The sequence below is a fragment of the Manis javanica genome, chromosome 1 (assembly GCF_040802235.1).
Source record: "Manis javanica isolate MJ-LG chromosome 1, MJ_LKY, whole genome shotgun sequence".
In the NCBI taxonomy this organism is placed as follows: Eukaryota; Metazoa; Chordata; class Mammalia; order Pholidota; family Manidae; genus Manis; species Manis javanica.
The window spans coordinates 108046848-108069424 of record NC_133156.1 but is presented as its reverse complement, the minus strand read 5'-3'; the positions used below and the strand labels follow the sequence as shown (position 1 = coordinate 108069424).

The 22577-nt window shown below is 37.0% G+C and overlaps 1 non-coding gene across 1 annotated transcript; it reads right to left on the bottom strand.

Moving 5' to 3' along the window:
- Positions 1 to 19880: 19880 nt before the first annotated feature.
- Positions 19881 to 20044, bottom strand: LOC118973145 (U1 spliceosomal RNA). Its single transcript, XR_005062381.2, has one exon. It is a non-coding gene; the product is annotated as a U1 spliceosomal RNA (small nuclear RNA).
- Positions 20045 to 22577: the final 2533 nt, after the last annotated feature.

Below are 22577 nucleotides of genomic sequence, written 5' to 3'. Positions count from 1 at the left end.
ATTTATGCATTTGTTTACAGTAAATATAAACATGGGCTAATACCATGCCTGTTACTTTGGAACTCACTTTTTTCATTTAACTTTATATGGACATCTTTCCAGATCAATATATAGAACTCTAATTCTTCTCAGGAACAGCATAATGTTCTGTTATATGAAGAGACTGTAATTTATTCAACCATTCTGTTGATGGACATACAAGTATAATTTTTGCTATTATAACAAAATGTTACCATAAACATCCTTGTTCATATATCCTTCTGCACTAACACATTCGTTTCTTTTAAAAAATTACTGAAAATGGGATTGCTGTGTCAAAGAACAAGGTATGTATATAGACTGTAGCATTTATATGATATTGTTGGTAATTTTGATTTATGCCATTTTACAAATATGTTACTAAATCCATTATTTTCTTCATCTATTTATCTATGCTATCTTTTGCCAAAAAAAGTTTATTTTTATATATTTACCTTTTCTGTTTTTGCTTTCAGGTTTCCAGGCTTGGTTAAGGTTCCCATGCCCTTAGAAGGCTTATGTAGACTCCTACATTTTCTTACGAGATTGTTCTTATTTTATTGTTCGCAATTATGCAACCAGAATTTATTTTTGATCCAATCAGAATTTATTTTTTAATATTATAAGATACAGGATTAATTTCAGTTTCTCCCTAATTGCACCAACACTATTTATTACATAATTCAACCTTATCTCATTGTGTTGAACTATCACTTTTGCTATGTATTAAATTTTCATTACACTGTATCTATTTCTAAATATTTCTCTTTTGTTCCTTTCCCAGTACCATATGGATTTAATTTTATATTAGCTACATGGCGTATTCCAGTATCAAGTAGGCAAGTTCTACCACACTGTTGTTCTTTCTCTCTTTTTAATGTTTTTCTTGGCTATTTCCATATAGTTCTTCTTCCATATAAATTTTAAGATCCAGTTAAAAGAAAAACATTTGTTGGTATTGAATTAAATTTACAAATTAATTTTAGGAAAATTGACATTTGATGATATAATATCTATTGAGAAATATTTTTATTTGTTTCACTAATTCCTGTGTTTTTAAAAATTGCATTGCTGGATTGATTTGCTAGCATTTGATTTAGAATTTTAAACCTATATAAATGAAATTACTCTCCTTTTTTGTCTTCTTTCTCAAAACTATGACAATGCTGGATTTTTAAAAACTTGTGAAGATTTTCATATTTTTCTATATTCTGGAATAGTTTGGAAAACAGGAATTATCTATGTTTTGAAGGTTAGAGAGAATTCATCTGTAACATTATCCAGACTTGTTGCTTTTTCCATTATTTAAAAACAATTTTATTATGAAAAAAATTCAAATGTATACAAAAGAGAGAAAATAATGTTATGAGCCTTAGGCACCAACCATCCAGCATTGACAATTATCACAATTTTCGATTCTTGTTTCACCTATCCCTTTATTTATTTTGCTGGAGTATTTTAAAGCAAATGTCTGATTTCACATCACTTCATCTGTAAGGAATTCACTATGTACTTCTAACAGAAATTCTTTTATTTATTTTTTAAACACAGCCACCTTATCATACCTAACAAAAATTTCCCAATTAAAAAATATATATTCTTTTACAGTTGGTTTGTTTGAATCAGAATCCAAACAAGGTCCACAGCATTGTATTTTGATTTTCCTGTCTCTTGATGCTCTCTTAGTTTATAAAAGTTTCCTTGTATCTCTCCCTTGTCCCCCATGACATTTATTTATTGAAAAATCAGGTTGTTTGTCCCAGAGACTACTCCAGATGTGGATTTGGTTGATTGTTTCTTTGTTGTGTTGCTTAACTCATTCCTTTCATTTTTTATTAAAAAAAAAAAAAAGAAAGTTAGGTAAGATTTGATTATATTTAAGTTCAGTTTTTATTTCATCAAGGATTCTTTGTAGAAAATGTGGTGCCCTTTTTTTCTTATTATTTATTTATGCATTTGTTTACAGTAAATATAAACATGGGCTAGTACCATGCCTGTTACTTTGGAACTCACTTTTTTCATTTAACTTTATATGGACATCTTTCCAGATCAATATATAGAACTCTAATTCTTCTCAGTAACAGCATAATATTCTGTTATATGAACAGACTGTAATTTATTCAACCATTCTGTTGATGGACATACAAGTATAATTATACTGCAACATCAGGATTGTTGTTAATGTCTGGGTGTCCCACTTAGGACACTGAGATTGATTAATTTAGGCTTATCAGCTTGATCTATTCACTATAAATTTTCCCATCAGCCTTATACCTGATCATAGCTTTGGTAGCCATTAATGAGCATTGCTAAAAACATTGTTTCATTAGGATTTACAAACATGGAGATTTTCTTTTATTACCATTTCTTCTACATTTATTAGCTGAGCTTCCTCAACAAAGAAGAATCTTCCCTTATCAACAATTTGGTTACCCTGAAAAACAGTTTGGACCAGAGAGGCAGGTTGTCACCTTTTTTAAAACTGTATGTTTTTAAAAATAGTAGATTTAACTTGTCCAACATTTTCTATGATATTGGTATTTGGGATTTTAGAAAACTTTTAGTTATTTATATTTTGCTAGAAAAAAAGAGTCCTTCCCTCTAGAATTTCAGGTTATTGTCATGGAATGCACAAAGTGTTTTTGTATAGTTCTTTTGACCTCTACCATATCTCCTCTTTCAAAATGGTATGTTGTGTATGTGTATGTGTCTGTGTGTTACTGAAGATGTTTGTATTTTATTTGTTTTCTTTACAAAGAACCAATTTTAGGTTTTATATACCCTTTGGTGACCCCAGAGGTGGTTTTCCCTTCTTTGGGTCTCTTCCTAAGTGATTCCAAGTAACTCACACCTGTTTCACATTTGTACAGAGTCTGAAGGGTAAGAGGGTGATGGGGGTGGTAATTTCTTAAATAATTTATAATTACAAATTACATTTCTGGTACATTTCCCCTGATAACACAAATTTCATCTCTGGCACCTCATTTTACTACACAAAGACAAATTAGAAGTCATCAGGAAAAATCCTTTCATTTTTTATTTCTCTTGTCAACCTACAAATTTATTTGCATTCTTGATTTTTTTTTAACTGCATTACCTCTCAGTACAGTGAAAGAGGGTAATTATTCAATGAGGCACAGCACCTATCTCTCCCACATTACTAGAGACTTCAATTCTTCAGTGAATGATTCTCAAGTATCTTTAAATTCTACAACTGATTTTCTTCCCTCCGTCTATAAGTTTTAAGACTCTCCTATTTTAGTCAGACAAACTGGCACCTCCCTCTATCTTATGTTCCTTTCTAGTTACCTCCCTTTGTCTTTTCTCCCATTATAGCCAGCCCACTGAAACATGACCTGTAGTTCCCACCTGCAGTCTCTCCTCTACCCTCATTACTTCTACAAACCTCCTCTTGCCAAAGTCAGCAATGGCTTCTTCCTTGCTAAAAGTCCAGTGGACTCAACCCAGCATCGGATGACTTTGACCTCCTTGAAATACCTTCCTTGCTTGACTTTCTTAGGTTTCCTCCTCCCCCTTCTCCTGATTCTTCTTCTACTTCTCTGGCTATTCCTTGTTATCCTCCTCTGCAGGCTCCTCTTCTTTCTGGCATACAGAAGACCTTCAAATGTCAGACTTCCCACTGTCCATAGCTTTCTTTTCCCACTTATCCTGCAAGAAATGGCATCTATTGATCTCTTCAAGGTGACAGCTTCTGGAGCTGAACTCTGGTCCAAAACGTTCTCCTAAGGTCTTCTGTGACCACACTGGACTCACCTAGATGTCCTATAGGCACCACAAAGGCAAAGTGTCCAGATTTGAACTTGTGATTTTTCCTCAAAATTTATTTTCCTCCCATATTTCCCTCTTGGTGAATGGTACTGTCATCTATCCAGTTATCCAAGTCAGGTATTGTAACATAGTGTGATTACAAAATAGAAAGGCCACTCAATATTGCAAGTAAAAAAGATTTACCCTATGCTCAAGGATAATGTCATAGAAGGCAATTATAATAAGTATAACCAGAGCTCAAAGGAATCTCTCTCCTCAAACTCTCTGTCTGCCAAGCTCACCTGAATTATTTTTCTTGAGTTTTATCTCCTTCTTCCCTGTGTGGCTTACATTTTTCTGCTAACATATGGCTAATACTGCTATAAACTCTGATCCAGTGTGACCTTTCAGGCCAAGCCCACAACCTCTCTGAGGTCCCTGAATATCTCAGTTCATATGAAGAGAGAATCAGACTGCCCGAATTAAGTTGACTCAAATGGTGCAAACATGACTGCCCATGTCCTCTACCTTTTCTGGATCTGTAGACGAGAATAGATTCTCTTTGAAGGGGTTGTGGGGAAGCTCAACTGTGTCAGTCCTTGACTTTTTACTCTTCACAAACCCTCACATCTATAAGATAATAATCAAGTTCTATCAATCCTGCCTATGTAATATTTCACAAATCCAACCACTTCTGTTCATTCCCCACTCTCACTTCTCTAGCTAAGGTTGCCCTTCCCTAGATCCTTCCAATATGTCCCCACATTCCATCTTTCTTCGTTCTAATCCATCCTCTACACTGCAGCCAGAGTGAACTTTCTAAAGTATCAATTTAATGTCACTTCCTTACTTAAATCTATGTCAAGACTGACACTGGACATGTAGGTATCTATGTGAGTTCAAACTCCTACTGTGACTTAGTTTCCCAGGGCTACTGTAACAAACTACTGCAAATGTGATGGCCTAAAACAACAGAAATTTATACTTTCACAGTTCTGGAGGCTAGAAGTCAAAAATCAAGATGCTGGCAGGGAATGCTACCTCTGGACTCTCTAGGGAAGAGTCCTTCCTTCCCTTTTCCCCTGGTGACTCCTGGCAATCTTTGGCATTCCTCACCTTGAGCTGCATCTCTCCAAACTCTGCCTTCAGTTCCACATGGCCTTCTTCCCTGTGTCTCTCTGAGTCTTCTCTTCTTATAAGGACACTAGTCATTAGATCGAGGGCCCACCTTAAATCCAGGATGATTTCATCTTGAGATCCTTAACTATTACATCTACAAAGACCTTTTTTCTAAATAAGGTCACATTCTACGGTTCTCAGTAGACATGACTTTTGGGGAGGCACTACCCAACTCACTATGCAACTCAATCACAGGCCTTTTATGCTACACATATCTACACACCTCCCCAGCCTCATCTCTCACCATTCTCAGCCTTTCATTCTAATCTCTAGTCATACTCAGCTCCTTGCAATTCTGGGACCACAAATGCTCTCACTTATGGATCTTTGTGTGTCCTGCCCGCCTCTGTTTAGAATATCCTTGCAGGCTCCCTTGGTCTGCTCTTATTATTTTTTAGATTCACCTGCTCTGAAAAGTTTTCCCAAATCCCACCCACATGCTCCCCTCACCCCAGATCCCCACTGCACCCCAGGTTTACCTCAGTCATAGCATATATTCCACTATTGAGTCACTTTAATTGCTGCCTCACTCTTTTTCTACGTCTTTTTCCTTATTTCTTTGTTACACAAATAATCACTAAGGGACCAATCATTTCTCATTCTGTTTCAATTTGCTTTTGTATTCTTAGTACCTAACACAGTGCCTAATAGGCACTCTACAGATGATGATAGAATGAATGAGTGATTGAACGAATGTCTTGGAAAAGTAGTTCACATATGGTAAGAATTTCCAGGTGTTAAAATTGACACACAATTTCTTTATTCAGGTTTGTCCTTTAGAGAGAATAATAACTTCATCTGAGGAAACTGAGGGAAGCACTCCATGAATATTGAATATCATATTAGACAGTATTAAATTACCTCATTTAGTTTTGATGTTGCCTGTGTTGAAAACCCATTTTGATCTGACCATAGCCCTATTCATTTTGATTATCCTTAGATCAAATAATGTAAGATTCTCAATTATAGCCATAAATTTGAATGATATAATTACCATATGAATGGATTTGAATTACATATTAATATTAACTTCAAAGAAAATTGTGTGATGTTTTTCCTAAAGAGAAGAAAAGTCTCTATTGAAACTGGAAAATATGTATACCTGCAAGTGAAAGAACTAGAAATAGGGATTTAAAGAAAAAAGAAAAGTTAAAGTAGATAATATTGATTATCTTCAGGTAACTCACCAACAACAGAATTTTAATTATACAGACACCTTGAATAAAGTAAGAACAGAGAATTGTTATTAGGAAGGTCAAATTCCTTTTAGCTAATCATTTTTTTAATAAAAGGCTCCCAAGATTCTTGGATGTTTTCCTCTTTGGCTGACATAACATCAAAGATTATGTAAGTATGTAGCAGGCTGGGTGAGTTGCCTGAAAGAAAAGAGCCTACAAGCTAATTGTGGTTGAAGGACATCAACAAAGAAACCTCAGTGTCAGGGACAGTTCCTGGAGGCCATTGGCCTCCTGAGGAACCCTGTGGCCTGCTCCTGGGGCAGTCCTTGTAGCCTGTGTTGAAGGGAGTTGTGAGGTCCCACCGAAAGCCCACTAGGGAAACCAGCAGCCTACGGCGAGGTTCTTCAGACTAACACAAACCCAAACTCTCAAGGGGCATCAAGAACAAAATAACTCAAAGGTAGAGAGACTGAACTATGACGAGGTTGAGAGAGAGAAGTTTCTGGTGGCTACCTGGTGTTCAGACTGTGCTCTGGGAACTTACCGAAATAGGAAAGGATGACTTAGAGAGAAAAAGACTACCATTTTCTTCACTTCTTGCCTCCCTCCTCTCATCTCTCTGTCTCTCTCCTCTCTCATGCATGCTGTCTCTCTCCATCTCTCTCTGGATTATTGGAAAGTAGAAATAATAGCAAGATAAATCCTTCCTGTTCATATAGCCTTTCCCTGCAGCCTATCTCCCTGTGAACAAAGGCCAAGGCTGGAAAGAACTAGATATGCTCTTATTACCCTCATTTCTGAAAATCTTCATTGTTTTTTTTTTAATTTGTTTGTTCATTCATCATCCAATAAACATTTATTGAGCTTAGAATGTTCTAGGTATATACTTTGTATTCCAGATAAATTATTTTCAATCCTTTTCTCTTTTAACCATGCAATCTTTATTGCGGTAAAAGATTGTCAATGCTCAATATGGAAAATGTGAAAGTGGCACTGAGTAAGTTGGGGTGGAGACTCAGAACTTGGCCAATCCCACCCTGCCTTACCCCACAGTTCCTGAAGGATCTGTGGAGGATAGCATACCTACCACGATTCTATAATGGACACTCTTGTACAGCAGTTGAACATGAAATGGTACAATGCTCTGGAAAACAATTTGACGCATAAAGTGAAAGAATATGCCTCCCTATTTCCACCCCTGGTTATATAACCGAGACTGAAACTCACACACATGAGAATCATGGGGCATGTCAAGAGTAAGCATAGTTCGTAAGGGTTTCAAAATGGAAACAATTTAAATTTCCATCAACAGAATGGATAAATAAACTGGTATATAGCAATCAAAATGGATCAGCTTCAGCTATGTGGAGCAATATGGATAAATTTCATTATGTTGAATGACAGAAACTAGAAAAAAAAGTTTTTTATGTTTACATAAGTTCAAAAGTGGCCAAAACTAAACTGTATCAAAACTAAGTTATATGCATACATAATAGGTTTAAAAAAAGAAAAAGAAAAACAAAGAAGTGATTACTTAAAATTTAATCAGGAGAGAAGTTCTGTCTGGGGGAAATGAAAAGGATGTCATTGGGAAGGGTCACAGAGAGTAATAGGTGCCTGGTGAGGTGGGAGAGCATTGCCTTATCCCTTGGTTTGGTGAATGATTACACTACTGTTTATATTATTTCTTTACCTAATGGGGCAATTATACTTGTATTGCTTTCTAATTATTCATTAAACATGCACTTATATTCTGCATCGTTTTCCACAATATCTCCCAGTTGTTTAAATGGCTAAGCAAACAAAATAGTATTGCTCTATTCCATGGGGGTGGAGGTGGAGGAGCAGGCAGGGATGAAATCTGATGGATTCTGTATCTCCTGGCACAATATCTGTATCTCCCAGGCAGGAGATCTATAAATGTTGGATCTAGACAATGTGACATGATCTGAAAGAATAAACACGATACAGAAGCCACAAGCTACATCTAAATTCTCATCTTCATTCTATGTCAAAAACAGGATGCTACTGTGGTTCTGTGATTCTGTTTATCTTACTATATACATCATCTCATTAATTTATACTGAGTGAAAAATAATTATCATTTCCTAGGGAGACATCAAGTGTTTTTAACTGATTTTTGGTTTGACTTAGTATTGACTTTTAATTTCAAACCTTTTAAAAAAATATTCTTGAGCTAGACAAAGAAATTGACCTCCATCTTTAGCAGAGCCAAACACATCCTGAGAGTTTGAGGATAAAGACACAAAATATCCATGTGTTACTGATTTTTCCTGTTTCTCCTTAAAAGTTCCACCAAAGGAAACTCTGGTTATTTTTGGTTTATTTTGTTCTACTTGAAAAACCACTGTGTTGTACAACTAAATTAGAACACTTTATTATTCACATTTGATAAAGCTGTATCTTTCTATTGGTCAATTTTGACAACCAATCAGATTCTTTACCTGCTTTAATCCTATCTATCATAATAACTAATCTTCTAAAAATTATTGGCCTGAGATGCAAGTACAAAAATGTTAAGACATTATAGCAGTTTTTAATGCTTTTAAATATGGAATTAATAATTTAATTTATATATACATTATAATGTGGTTTTTTTCAATAATTTAATTTTATCTATTTATGTACATGACAACCATATAGCCTTAACATAAACTGAAATAAAAGGAAGAAAATTTCACCCATAATTCCAATACTAGCACAAATCAAGCTGTTTTCAGTTTTAAGTATACCATAGAGAATATTTGATTTCCTATTTTTAAAATTAATGGTTTCATCTCTATAGCCTCTTATTACACTGATAAACAGTGACTGCAGTGGGGTGGTGGGGGACTAGAATATGGGTGAATGTTGAACCTACAATGTTGCTCATGTAAAACCTTCATAAAATTGTATATCAATGACACCCTAATTTAAAAACAATGAATGGTGTCATATTAAAAGATACTTCAACTTTTGCTCTGTTATTAACTAGAAAGAAAAATATTTCATATTATTTAGTTTTCCTGTTTAGTTTTTATGAAGGAGTCACAAAAAAATGCTAAAAATTCTACGTATGCTTTTTTATTCCAGGGTATAAATTGTTCTATGAGTGTTCACCTATTTGACAAAGATATGAAATAAAATATAACATAAACTAAAATAAGTAAGTGGGCATATGTATCTCATGTAAATTCTAGAAATAATATACCTGTCCTAGGTGATAGTATATTCTCATAATTTGTCCTTGCATTTTCCATCCAATTATTAAATGTAAATGACATTTATTTAAAACTAAGAAGATAATAGATGCTTATCTATAAATGTCTATTAGCTTCTTTTTCTTTTTTTAAAGATGTGTAAATTTGGTCAAGCCTCATTGTATCTCTGTGGTTGCTATTTGTTCTTCTATAAAATGAAGCCACAAAGAACTTCTCAGCTACTTCACAGTATTGAGGAGTAGTCCATTGAAACAGTTTTGTAAACCCTGAAGTATTAAACCATTGGGGAGATTTATCATGCATACTGAATGTTTCAGTTCACTGACTAAAGATAACTGTGATAAATCAGAAAACTCAGATGAGATGAAGATATAGTCTAGTAAAGGAGATCTTTGAGATGAAGGCAAAGGTTGAAGGTATGACAGTCTGGCCTGGTGAGAAATTTCAATTAGATTCAAGAAACACTGGAATATTATTCAGCCATAAAAAAGAAAGAAATCTTGCCATTTGCAATAACATGGATAGACCTAGAAGGTATTATGCTAAGTGAAATAAGCCAGGCAGAGAAAGACAAATACCACATGATTTCACTTATCTGTGGAATCTAAACAAAACAAAACAAAACAAATGAAAAAAAACAAAACAGACTCATAGACACTGAGAAGTGACTGGTGGTTACCATGGGGGAGGAGTGGGGGGCTAGGTGGGTGAAACAGGTGAAGGGGATAAAGAGGCACAAAATCTCAATCATAATATAAATTAGTCACAGGGATGAAAGTAAAGGATAGAGAATAGAGCCAATAATTCTATAACGTTCTATGTAACAGACAGTAAGTACATTAGTTGGGGTGAACATTCAATAATGTAAATTTTTCAAATAAAGAATTAAGATTCAGGAGTTCCTAGAAAGAATCAATAAAATTTTTAAAAAACACCCTCATTCCATTATCTTGAAACAAAACAGGAAACTGTCAAGCTAAGGAAAGGAAGGCTGAGTGAAAATTACCTTGGATTTAGGAGCAGAGCCATCTGTGGCTCTGAGGACACTTTATTGTCCTCTGTGGGAGACAGGGGTCCATGTGAAATCTGCTGCTTCCAGTGTACTCAATTAAGGGAAGAAAATTGCCTGGTGTAGGGGGAAAAATACTTTCATTGGGGACAAAGAAACTGAAAACTGATTAAAATTAACTGTTACACTAGTTTCTTAAACCTTCACTTTGTACCTTTGTAAGGAAAAATAAAATTATGCACTGTTCACTAAGTTTCCTTGTACTGTAGTAATTATCTAAATATTGCTGATTTATGCTTTCAGACCATAATATTTAAATGATCTTAAATATTCTTATCATGATCTCTAGAAACCCATAGAAATTTTTCACAAAAGAACCCCTAACTGACTTTCTCCTGGGTTTTCTTCTTGTGCAAGATCCTGGATCACAGGCTGCTTTCTTCTTCATCCTTCACCCCGCCCCCGCCCCCACCCCCTGCCCTGGGCATAATCATGTTTGTTTTAAGGAATTTTACTGCTGATCACACTGGAAACCTGGTTCATCTCTGTTCTGCCCTCATTTCCAAGTAAGCTCTTTAGGTCTCCTCCAAGTTCCCCGCCTGCACTTCATTTTTCTCTTCAACCTCCTCTCTGACCTAGGCACTCGCCATCCACTGAAATGATCTTCTTGTGACCAAAGCCAGTGGATTTGAAGAGGCAAGATTGCAGTGAATAACTTAGAAGGCTATTACCCCAAAATGGCATATGGAAACAAGGTGATGTCAGTGAGGGTCAACAAAAAAGGCAGCATTCTGGTTCTGGGTGTGGGAGAAGTCACCTGTGGGGTCGTGCTACCACCTCCCGACATTAGGAACAGCAAGGGAGGTTGGTGAGGGGAGGTGGAGAAGACGGTCTTGGAGCTGGCGCTGTACAGGAGGATCATACAAAGATGAGTGCGGACTCTCCCCAGCCAGGTGTCTGACGCATTTATTCCCCGACTGGAATGGACAGGAGTCCTGGGCCCTTTAAGGAGTTCTGAAAAGTAAAACCAGCAACCAAGCCTTCTTTTCTAAAAACAAAGATATTTATTGTTTCAAGCAAAAGATTACACTAGAGTATAAATGTAACACTTTGGAGTGACAGTGACTGACCTGGACTATTCCCAGTCCAAGGACATTGAACTGTTTCTGCTTCAGAAGACTTCTCTGCCCTGGAATAGACAATAAAGATAGTAGCATTTATTCATCACTTTATATAAAAAACTTAAAATACCATGCTAAGAATTTTTCATACGTTGTTTGGCTCATTGGCTCATTCTTCACAGAAGTTGTAATATAATCTCCGTTTTAGAGGTGAGGACACTAAAACATACAAAAGGAAGTTAAATGCCAGGAGATCTCCTTCCCTTTACCCGAGTGTCCTCAGGCTACACCTCACCTCCCAGCCAGAGGATCTTAGGTCGTCCTCTTGAGTCATAATAGGGACCACACAACATTGGAGTGTCAAGGCACCCGGAGGTGGTGGTCCTCCAGCTACTGGCTGGCCGGCATTTTCCTCTGCATTTAGTGTAACACAGCTGTTGAAAAAACAAAGATTGATGTTTATATTTTGTGTCCATGGTCTTTTTTCCATACCAATTGGACATCAGGTTGGCAGTGTCTGGAGCAATGCAGATCCCAAGAGGGGCATAGGTAGACCACGGGTTGTCCTTTCTGCATAGTCTCCCCTCCCCAAAGAGGCCGGCATTAAGTTCTGTGCCTACGCTGCTTTCAGATCAGAAAGACTTCATTTTTTCTGGCAGGGATCATAAACTGGAGGCGTCTGTCCAGAATCTACCTCACCTCTACTTCTTATCTCTTTCCTATGTAACTCCTCAAAAGTTGGTAACTGTTTGTGTCTTGTAGCAAAAAGGACTTTAGGAAATCTTCAGTCGAAGAGTTAGGAAGAGATGTCTACCTACACCTCGCTCATTTTGTTTTAAAGCAATGTGGAGCAAGGAGAACCCTAGTGGCCAGAATGTGTTTTCTAACAGACCATTCCTCATTAAAAGGAAGTCAGGCTTAGAGGGGTGGCTAATTCCAGAGCCTGCTATCATCAGTAGGACACAGGGAGCCTGCTAGAAAATTCTCACTGGCCAAAAATGGATCGGTTTGAGCAAAATAAAAATAAAAAACAAACTGAAATGTATTTAAAAACATGTGTTTAAAATAGTAATTAAAATCCACAGACTTTAAATAGAAGCCTGTGTTTCTTCAATGAGGAATGGTTGGTAAGTATTAAAGTTAGGTGATAGGTATGTTAGAGTTTATTATAGTATTCTAAATTTGTAATTTCTTGAAATTTTCCAGACAAAAGTTCTAAAAAAGAAGAAAGTCTTTATTTTTCAATGTCTAATAAAATAGCTCATTAAGTTAAAAATCAATGGACGTTTAAAGAATTGGATAAATGGTTGACAGGACCTTTATAATGAAGGGATCAGGCTTTCCATGCTGGAACCCACTTTTCAATGTTGTCAATCAAAGTGGGATGATAAAACATTAGGTACATCCTGATATGATAGATCATTAAGTGCATAATACCATCTATGAAATATTAAATATTATTGCCAAAAACCTAACTAAGTACTTAGATCTAATTTCCAACGTATAGGATGTTTAGAAGCTATAGAAACAAACCACACCATGAAGGAACAACCATTCAAATCCAAAAACCCAAACATCCCACAAAACAACTAGCCAATTTCTTCAATAAATCAGTGGAATAAATGAGTAGTAGGCGGGAAGGGGAGGGGCATTGTTCTGGATTAAAAATACTTAAGACACATAACACTCAAATACGATGTGTGGCCAATGTTTGCAAACAAACTAACTGTAAAAATATATTTTGTACACAATCATGGAAGTTTGAATAGGAATGAATATGAAATTTTATTAAGTAATTATATTTTTATTTTGTTAGTCATTTAAGAAAAATTCTTACTTTTTAAGGTGGATATTGAATTATTTAGGGGTGAAATGACATGATACTTGAGATTGCTTTAAAATATTCTAGCCAAAAAAAGTGCATAACGAAAAAAGGCTGTTGAAACTGAGTGAAGAGTAAGTTGCAATATTGTATTTTAGTATAACTTCAGAAATTTCCAAAATAAAAAACAAACTGAAACTTTATGCGCCCATTCCCCATACTTTGGAACTGGTTTGTCAATTTTGAGCCCAAATCGTAGTTTTCCTTAATAGGTCAAAGGATCATGATGGACTTCTGTTCTCCACTTCTCTTGAAGTTGGCACCCCATATCAACACTGTCTGCCTGACTTCAGATTTTATGATTACTATTGCCACACTAGCCCAGGTATATACAGAACAGTTGAGGTATTAAGTGAACAATTTGTTTTTCCTTGAACTTCCAGACAGAATGCTCTCTCCTCATCTTCAATTCTTCCCTCTCTACTGGATCCTTCTCATCAACATTTAAATGTGGTAACAATTCAAACATTCAATCAGAATTATCTGGGGATCTTGTTGAATAGCAGGTTCAAATTTAGTGTGTCTGAGACATGCCCAAGCTTCTGCGTGTCCAAGGAAATGTAGAAGACACTGATGTTGCAAATCCTTGAGCCAAACTTTGACACCTAGATCTCACTTCTCACTACCTACTGCCTTGTTCCTCATTCCCTTTAGAGCCAAACTTCTCTCAAGAGTTGCCTACCATTTCCTTACTTTCCATTTCTGCTCCTGGGCAGTGGTCTCCATCACTTGAACGGAATAGTTCCCACTGAGCTCCATAATAAGTTGGATGTGGATGGTCTACCAGTCTTCATCTTACTTGACTTCCCAGGAGCATCTGCTGTAGATCCTCTCTGAAGCCATTCCCGCCCACTAATACATGATATCACACTCGCTGGGTTGTTTTTCAGTCTCTCTGATCAGGGCTTCTCATTCCCTTTGACAAATCATCTTCACATGTTGGAAATTTTTTAAGACTCAGTCCTGGTCTCCTTTCCTTCTCATTCTGAGCTCTCTCTTCTTCTTCCCATGTCATCATACCCCTATATTCAATTATTCTTCACATGTCTGCAGTGATTTATATGCTAATGACTCCCAAAACTATATTTCTTGCCAAGACCTCTCTTTTAATTATAAAATATGTCTGTAATTCCTTGACAATCCTTCCATCAGAAATGGAGTCTATCTCCTCTTGGCTTAAATATGTCCCAGATTTGACTCTCTCCTAACAAACAGAATGCATGTAATAGAACATGTTGGCAGTGATGTTGCATGAGGTTAAGTTCAAAGAGGTGATACAGCTTCCTCCTGGTTCTCTCTCTCAGGATGCAGCTGAACCACATAAGAATTCAGGTACCCAGAAGCTGCCTGGAGAGACAATGAGCAGATACCACTTGAAGGTGGATAGAGATGCCTGAGGAGCTTTGGCTGTTCCAGGCCCAGAGTCTTCCAACTCAGTGTCAAGCATGTGAATGAAGAGTCTTACAGATGACACCAGTCCCCCACACATTTGACTGTATCCTTATTAGCCAGAACCAAGCCAGAACCCTTCAGTCAAGTCACTTCAAATTTATGACCCATGGGAACAATGAAAAATAATAAATGACTGCCATTGTATAAAGCCACTGGGGTGAATTGGTACATAGCAATAGATGTTGAGTAGATCCTCTGACTTCCACACAGACATTTCCTGAAGAATTCAGGACATGCCACCCCAAAATATGCCACTTTGCATATTGATTATTTTGAAGTGAAAGCACTTGAGAAACAGCAGAGGCTGGAAGGGCCCTCTGACCTCCCACGTCTACCTAGAGACAGGCCATAAAAGCTCCCTCAAGAAACATGCCTTCCCTGTACCAGAAAGAAAAGAACATTCTTATACCAGAGACTGGAAATTGATGGTGACATGGATCTGTACCAACAAACTTTCTAAAATAACCCTTACCTTCTACTAGTTCCCCCCATATATGTCCTAATCATTTCCCCATAATTTGATGCCCCTGGCCCAAACCTCTCTATCTTATCATTTCTTCACAAATTTGTTGTTTCTTTCTCTAAAAGGTATGTAAGTTTTGCTCTGGTCACTTCTTTGGATATTCATTTTCTTGTGAAGTCTCCCATGTATACATGAAAAATTCTAATAAAATGTATATGTTTTTCTCCTGTTAATCAATTTTATGTTGTTTTAATTCTTAGACCCAGCTGCAGATGCTAAGAGAGTAGAGGGGAAATTCTTCATCCCCTCTCTCTGGCCCTATTGTTTTCCAATTGTTTCTTCTTGTTGAGTAGTTCATTATCTTCATATATAACCCACCTCCCATCTCCAAAAACTTAGCTGCATGTTTGATATTCATGGGTACTTAGAGCAGTACTCCTTTCAAACTTTTGGTATTTATTATCTGCCTTGTTTTTCCTATAATTCTTATTTGGTAGCATCCCAGGGATTGGAGTAGTACTTTTCTTTAAACTTCCCAGGTGTGACCAAGCCAGACAACCTATGAAAGAAGTGACTCATATATGCAAAAGTTAGAGTACATATCTAAGTGTTTCACAAAAATAATTATCTCTGATAAAAGTAGAAGAATGCATAAGAACAATTAAACTCTTACATGGATTGTTGATGAAAACAGTAATTCCCTTTCCTAGAAGACATTAAAAACATTAGATTCACAACCATTTAGGAATCTAAGTAGTAAAGATCCAGTCAGTTCTAAAGATAGGATGAAGGTCTGAATAGCCAAAAGTCTATGAGGAATTTAATTTTAAGGATTGATGGAGGCCTGGATCAGAAATATCTGCACCCAAAGCAGTGTTTCTGTATAACTCCTCACCTGCATATTTCTACCAAGGAATAAAATGATACATTTTCTTTGGATTTTATTTTTTCTTGGTCTTGACCTGCACTGGGGATTGAAAGAATGGGTGAAACTAAGAATCTTTGTCGGAGTTAAGAGGGAGGAATAGAAGAGGGGTTGGTAGGACTAGGAATGCCCAGGTCTGCCCCAAGAGGGAAGGAAATGGAGTCAGAATAACAGACAAGTTAAGAGAGGATGTACCCTAGATGGGGTCATTCCTTTGAGGGGATCTTCCATCAACATACCTGGGTCTCAGAAGGAAGAGCTGTCTGCCTTATCCTGTGAGAAACATTGTCATGAATGTAAGTAAACAGAAAAATGCTATCAATGTGTAATGTCTAACAATACAGCTTTATACAGCCCCAAGTTATGTGTTTAAGAATAAATCTCTGGGAAGGAAATGCAATAATTAGTGTTAGGGAGAGGGAAAGAGAGAGAGAGAAAAAGGAAGAAACCTTTCAGAAATTCCACGAGAAAAAAAAAATGAAATGAAAGACCAGGTTCAATGTCATCTATACTGCAACATATTAGAACATAAAATAAATCAGTATCTCAGTCCCCACATATTTTAACACAATGAATAACTTCACCTAAGGCAATGCATATTTCATAGAAAAGGCCCAAACTGAAGTACTGAAGTAATTTATAATGCACGGCTTCTGATATTAGGTGCATCAAGCATGAAGTGTTTTGGGAAAACAGCTCTCTCTGTTTTTGACAAGTACTGCATCTGAGATGACATCTGAATAATTAACATATTTAGCCTTGATAATACATTTTCAAAAGGAATGTGTTACCCTGGATACACATTTTCAAATAGCAAACAGCAGTTCTTGTTGTCACCTCCCATTATGTGTCTTTCATCACCTATTTAGCGAGCTGCACTGCTGTGTAGGCGCAAGCAAACACATACAGACCTTCCCAGAACTTAAAGCGTGAGGTGTTCTAAAACATGGCTAGCTACATTGATTAGGGAGGAAAGGTGTCTGCAAATAGAAAACAGATCCATTTACCTAAATAGGACTAAAATAAACTTTGGTTTATCCAAATATACCATTAAGAGAATGAAAATACAGTCTATGGGAGAGAATATTGCTATACTTGCAATGGACAAAGGTCATATCCAGGATATGTTAAAAAAAAACTATAAATCAATTTTTTTTAAAAGAAATCTTGATGAAAAAAATGGGCAGGACACTTCAACAGTCACTTCACTAAAAAGGATCTACAAATGGCCAGTGACATGAAAATATTCTCAAACTCACTAATAACCAAAGAAATCCAAATTAAAGGCTTAATGAGATACTACTGCACATTTAATATATAGCTCAAATTAAAATAATTGACAATAGTAAATGTTAGAAAAGACATGAAGAAATGAAAACTCATCTGCTGCTGCTGAGAGTGTAAATTGGTATAAATTCGATCACTATTTGGCATTCCCTATTAGGGCTAAGCAAGTACATATCCTAAGACCCAGTAATTCCACTTCTAGATACATATCTAACAGAAATTAACCAGGAGACATGTACTAGAATGTTTATAGCAACATATTTATGATATCCAAAGACCAGAAATAGCAAAATATCCATCAGCAATGGAATATATAAATAAATTGTGGTATGCTCATACAGTGAAATACTATACAGAAAGAAACAGCTACATGAAGCAGTACAGATGAATCTTAACAAACATAATAAACACAAAAAGCCAGACATTGATTTTATACTGCATGATTCTATTTATATAAAGCTTTGATCAGACAGAGCTAAACAGTGATGTTAAATTCAAGAAGTTACTTTTGGGGATAAGGGAGGGAGTGGTGATTGGGAGGGGTAAGAGAAGGGCTTCTAGGATGTTACCAATATTCACTTTTGAGACAGGGGAAGTGGCCAAGGAGTTTATTGTGTGATAATCCAATAAACTGTACTTTTATCTGTGTTCATGTTAAAATTTCTTTAATTTTTAATTTTTAATATCAATTTTATTATGAAACAATTTACATATAATAGGATGTATTCATTCTAAGACTCAGTTCTATGAGTCTTAAGAAATGTGTATATATAACTCTCATCACAAAATCAAGATAAGAAATATTTCCACCACTCTCAAAAGCTTCCACATGCCCTTCACAACCAAACCTACCTCCTCTGCTGGCTCCAGGAAACAAGTGATATGCTTCCTATCACTGTAGATTACTCTTCTAGAATTCTAATCATATACCTTGTATTCCTTTCATGTCTGGCTTCTTCCACTTAATAACAATGCTTTTGGAGATAATCCCATATGATAGAATTTTTCGGTATTGTTACTTTTTATTGCTGGGTAGTATTCATTGTACTGATGCACGAATTTGTTGATCTTTTGACTTATCAATGAACATTTGAATTATTTTAAATATTCTCTGAAAATTTTTAATATGAGTCTTTGCGTAGACATATATTTTCATTTCTCGAATATATTTTAGTTTTTAAAAGTTGAAAATAATAAAAAATAAAGTAGCATAGTTGTGAAAAGGTGTAGAGAGCTAAGAGTTGCAAGAGAGACTTGAACATGTATAAATGCTACTGGAGGCAGCTCTTTTTACATAGTGGGCAGCGCTTCAGTCTTATAAATGCTGCTGAAAAGGAAACTGCAGACACAGGTTGAAGATACAGGGGAGAAAAAATAATGAGCAGACTAATCACTTATCTTCAGGGACACTACGGTCTCAATTCTCCCTCTCAGCCCTCATTTGCATTAACATATAAATCCCATCATTCTAGGGTTGGATATACCAACCTAGAGGTCATATGTTTCAATTCCTCATCCAGGTGCATAAAAAGACTGACAATTGTTTAACTGTTGGTTCTCCCAGGCCCTTCAATGGACTATGGAGTAAATCTCCTAGGATGGAAGTGAAGTATCAGATTGCCAAACTGTGGAGGGATTTCAGCTCCCTGAAATCTTACCTCTGGGTTAAGGTCGTGCAGAATTGCCTGGGCTCTGGCCATATAAAAGTGGAGGATCCTAAATCCTCAGAAATTGTTCTGAAGTGGGAGGGGTTGTGACTCATCACCTAGGGTAGGGTTAGGGTGACCAACTGTCTTGGTTTGCCCTGTACTGAGGGGGTGTCAGAACAATCCTCTAGACTAGGGACTGAAATCATTTAAAGGCTCCCTTATTACACGACTGGTGGCTGATCCTGAGCATTGGCTAGGAACGTAGCTGGAGGCATCAGGCGGAACACCCTCACATGAACTCTTCATGTGGCTGTTGGGTGTCCTCACAGTACAACAGCTAGGTTGCAAGAATAGGCATCCCCAAAAAACCAGGCAGAGTTGTGTCTCTTTTTGCCCCAGAAGTCATACTATGTCATCGCGTCACTCAGATTCAAAGGGAAGAAATCTAAATATCACCTCTCCTTGGGAAAAGTGTCAAAGGTACACTGTAAGAAGAGCAGCTAGGATGGGTGATATTGATGCGGCCATCTCTGGGAAATACAATCTGCCTCAGTTGTTTACAGAGCCCCCTGAGCTACCCCCAGTGCTTGAGCACACAAGTGGTTGGACAGGAGTAGTGGGCAGAGCAAAAGAAAATCATTCTCTCAGATCCTTCTGTCTCCCACACCTAGTAAGTCAGTTTCTATCTTGTAGGCTTTAGGGGGGGGGTTTGTATTTTTTTTTTTAGCCAGGGGAAAGCGCAAACCCAGTCCCCCACTACCACAAATCATGCAGTGGAGTTCCCCACATTTGGGGAAATCGCAGGGGTCAGCACATCCAGAGTGCAATGGATCAGCCTCGCCCTGGGAAAACCACCTTCGTGACCATGGCATCTCCCCTGCCAGGTAAGTATTGGCTCTAGGTTTTTTAAAGAGGGCTGGAATTCCATGAAATTATGGCAGAGTGAGATCAGTGTGGCTGGTGAGCTCATCTGTCCACAGTTCAAGTGTACTTTATAACTCTGGATGACATTACATGAATGCAGAGTTGGGGCTGGCCACCTGAGAAATAAGAAGATTATCAGCATAGGAGCCAGAACATCTGTCTCTGCTGGCATCTCCACTGATTCATCTGGGGACATACCAAGTTGCTTTTGTATCTCAGGTGCCTCATTTTTGAAATGAGAGTGATAGTGGTACTTGACCTATTCACTTGATGGCTATGGGAATCAAGATAAGCATGAGAAACTGCTGTGGAAACATAAGGCCTTACAATAGTCCATGAAGGTGTCAAGTTTAGCATCTGCTACCTCAAGGATGGCTAAGTTTAGAGGCAAAGGCAGAGTAGCCTTGGACAGGAATGCAGTATAGAGGACCTTTGAGTTCCTGTCAGATCTGGTTAAGACCTTGAACTGAATAATTACTTATGAGTGACTTACTGAATAAAAATGTTTTTGATAAAATGAGAACCAACTAACAATTAGATGACAAAACTGTGTTTAGTATATTAACAGGGGACTTATAGATCCATTGAGGTCCAAGTATACTCATTCTTTTTGGAAAATAAGACAAGAAGCATAGTTTCTATGATTTTTATAACAGCCAGAGCTTAACAAAATTTTAAATTATTCTCATTTTATTTAACCAAAGTTCCAGTCTATTGAACTTCATGAATGCAGAAAATAGACCATATTATAGAAAAGGCTATACTGGGAAACAGAATTGAAAAGTAATGATCACAAGCCACTGCGGAAAGTGGTTGTAAAGAATTGAATGAAAAATGAGTAACACTAAAGAAGTTAAATCTCCCAAATTAATAAAGCCTAGTAAAGAAGTCACAGTCTGAAGGGGGATGATGACCACCTTGATGGATAGAGTTTAATATCACTTCTTTTCCTAAGACAGCAAGTTTGTGAACAGCTCACAGTGGTACCAAGAGTAATTTGAAGTACACAGTATGTAAATCAATGCTTATTTATAATTGCTGGCCTAAGGAAATTGCACTGCCCAGAAAGCAAGACACCCTGGGTCTCAGCCTCCAGTCTAGGCTTTGAGATTTCTCACCTGGCTTTTCTTCTTGAATTGTCTTAATCTCACCGAAGGTTTCAAAGGAACACCTTTATATGGGTGTGCTGCGCTTCTGCGCTAACTCCATCCATTCTCTGAGCTCCAGACTCTTGTCCCTAATGGATTTATGGTAACCAACTGTCTCCTCTTGCCCAGAAATAAGGGGATTTTCAGGATGCAGACGTTTCAGTGCTAAAACTGTGCAAGGCCCACACAGAGTGGAACAAGTTGGTCACCTTACTACTAAATAACTCTACCTGTTCACTCCTGAAGCCCTTACACTCCACACATTCAAAATTCATTGACCGTCTTCCCCTTCAGTTCTCTCTCCAGCAATGCTCAGACCTCTGTCTGTCTGTGTTAAACACCTTGGAGTCATTACTGCTCTTTCCTTCTCACCTCCCACACCAACTCAGCTGAGTCCTCTCTATGTTCTTTTGAAACAATGTCTCTGGTTGGTTTAACTTCTCCATTGTCTCTTACATGGACTGTTGCAAAAGCCTCTTCTTATAAAATGAAATATTTAAAATATTCGTCCCCTAACATATGTCTCATTACTTGTGTTATTTGGGCTCTGTATTTGTGTTTCTTTATTAATAAAAATTATTAGTACATCTTAGTTTCAATGGAAGGCCAAGAAAATGTTCCAGAGTAATGGGAAATGATAGAATTCTGAATTGGGGGGAAAAGTTGCTATTAAGGATGATACTGGGCCAATCAGTGAAAGCTAATTATGGACTATGTATTAGATAATAGTATTTTGTCAGTATTAAATTTCTTGAGCTAGATCATCACTCTGTTTTATTTATCTGTATTTGCTCTTAGGACTTACATGTTCTAGAGATGACAGGCCATGATCTTGGCAACTTACTCTCACATTTTCAGCAAAACTAATTTTTACAAAAAATAAGATTAAGTAAGGAATAAGGTAAAAAAATTTTAAGTGTATCTTAGGTGTGTGTAAGTACTCAGCAACATTGTTGCAATGTTTATCACTGACTTCTCAGTGTCCAAATGCCCCAAGTCAGGCAGTGCGGGCAAAGGCCTCATCACAGCAAATGCAATGAAGATCTGAGATTGTGTGTCAGGTCGACCTAAGTTGTAAAGTCAAAGGCACCTCAAAAGGCCCTTCCTGGCCTAGATGAGGAGGTTAGGGGGGCCCATGAGCCAAGTTCTGTGGAAGAACAGAGGGATTTGCCTAACAAGTGCTTGCCAAAGTAAAGCTTACAGGAGGTCTAATAAAGACAGAAGCACCAGATGTTGTCTGTTGTAAACAATTTTCCACTTTCTATTGTAACCATTGTCTATTGCAATCTAGCCCTTCACTTTCTGAATTTTTTGCATCTCTGACATTAAGAAGTGAAGTTTAAAAGGGTAAAT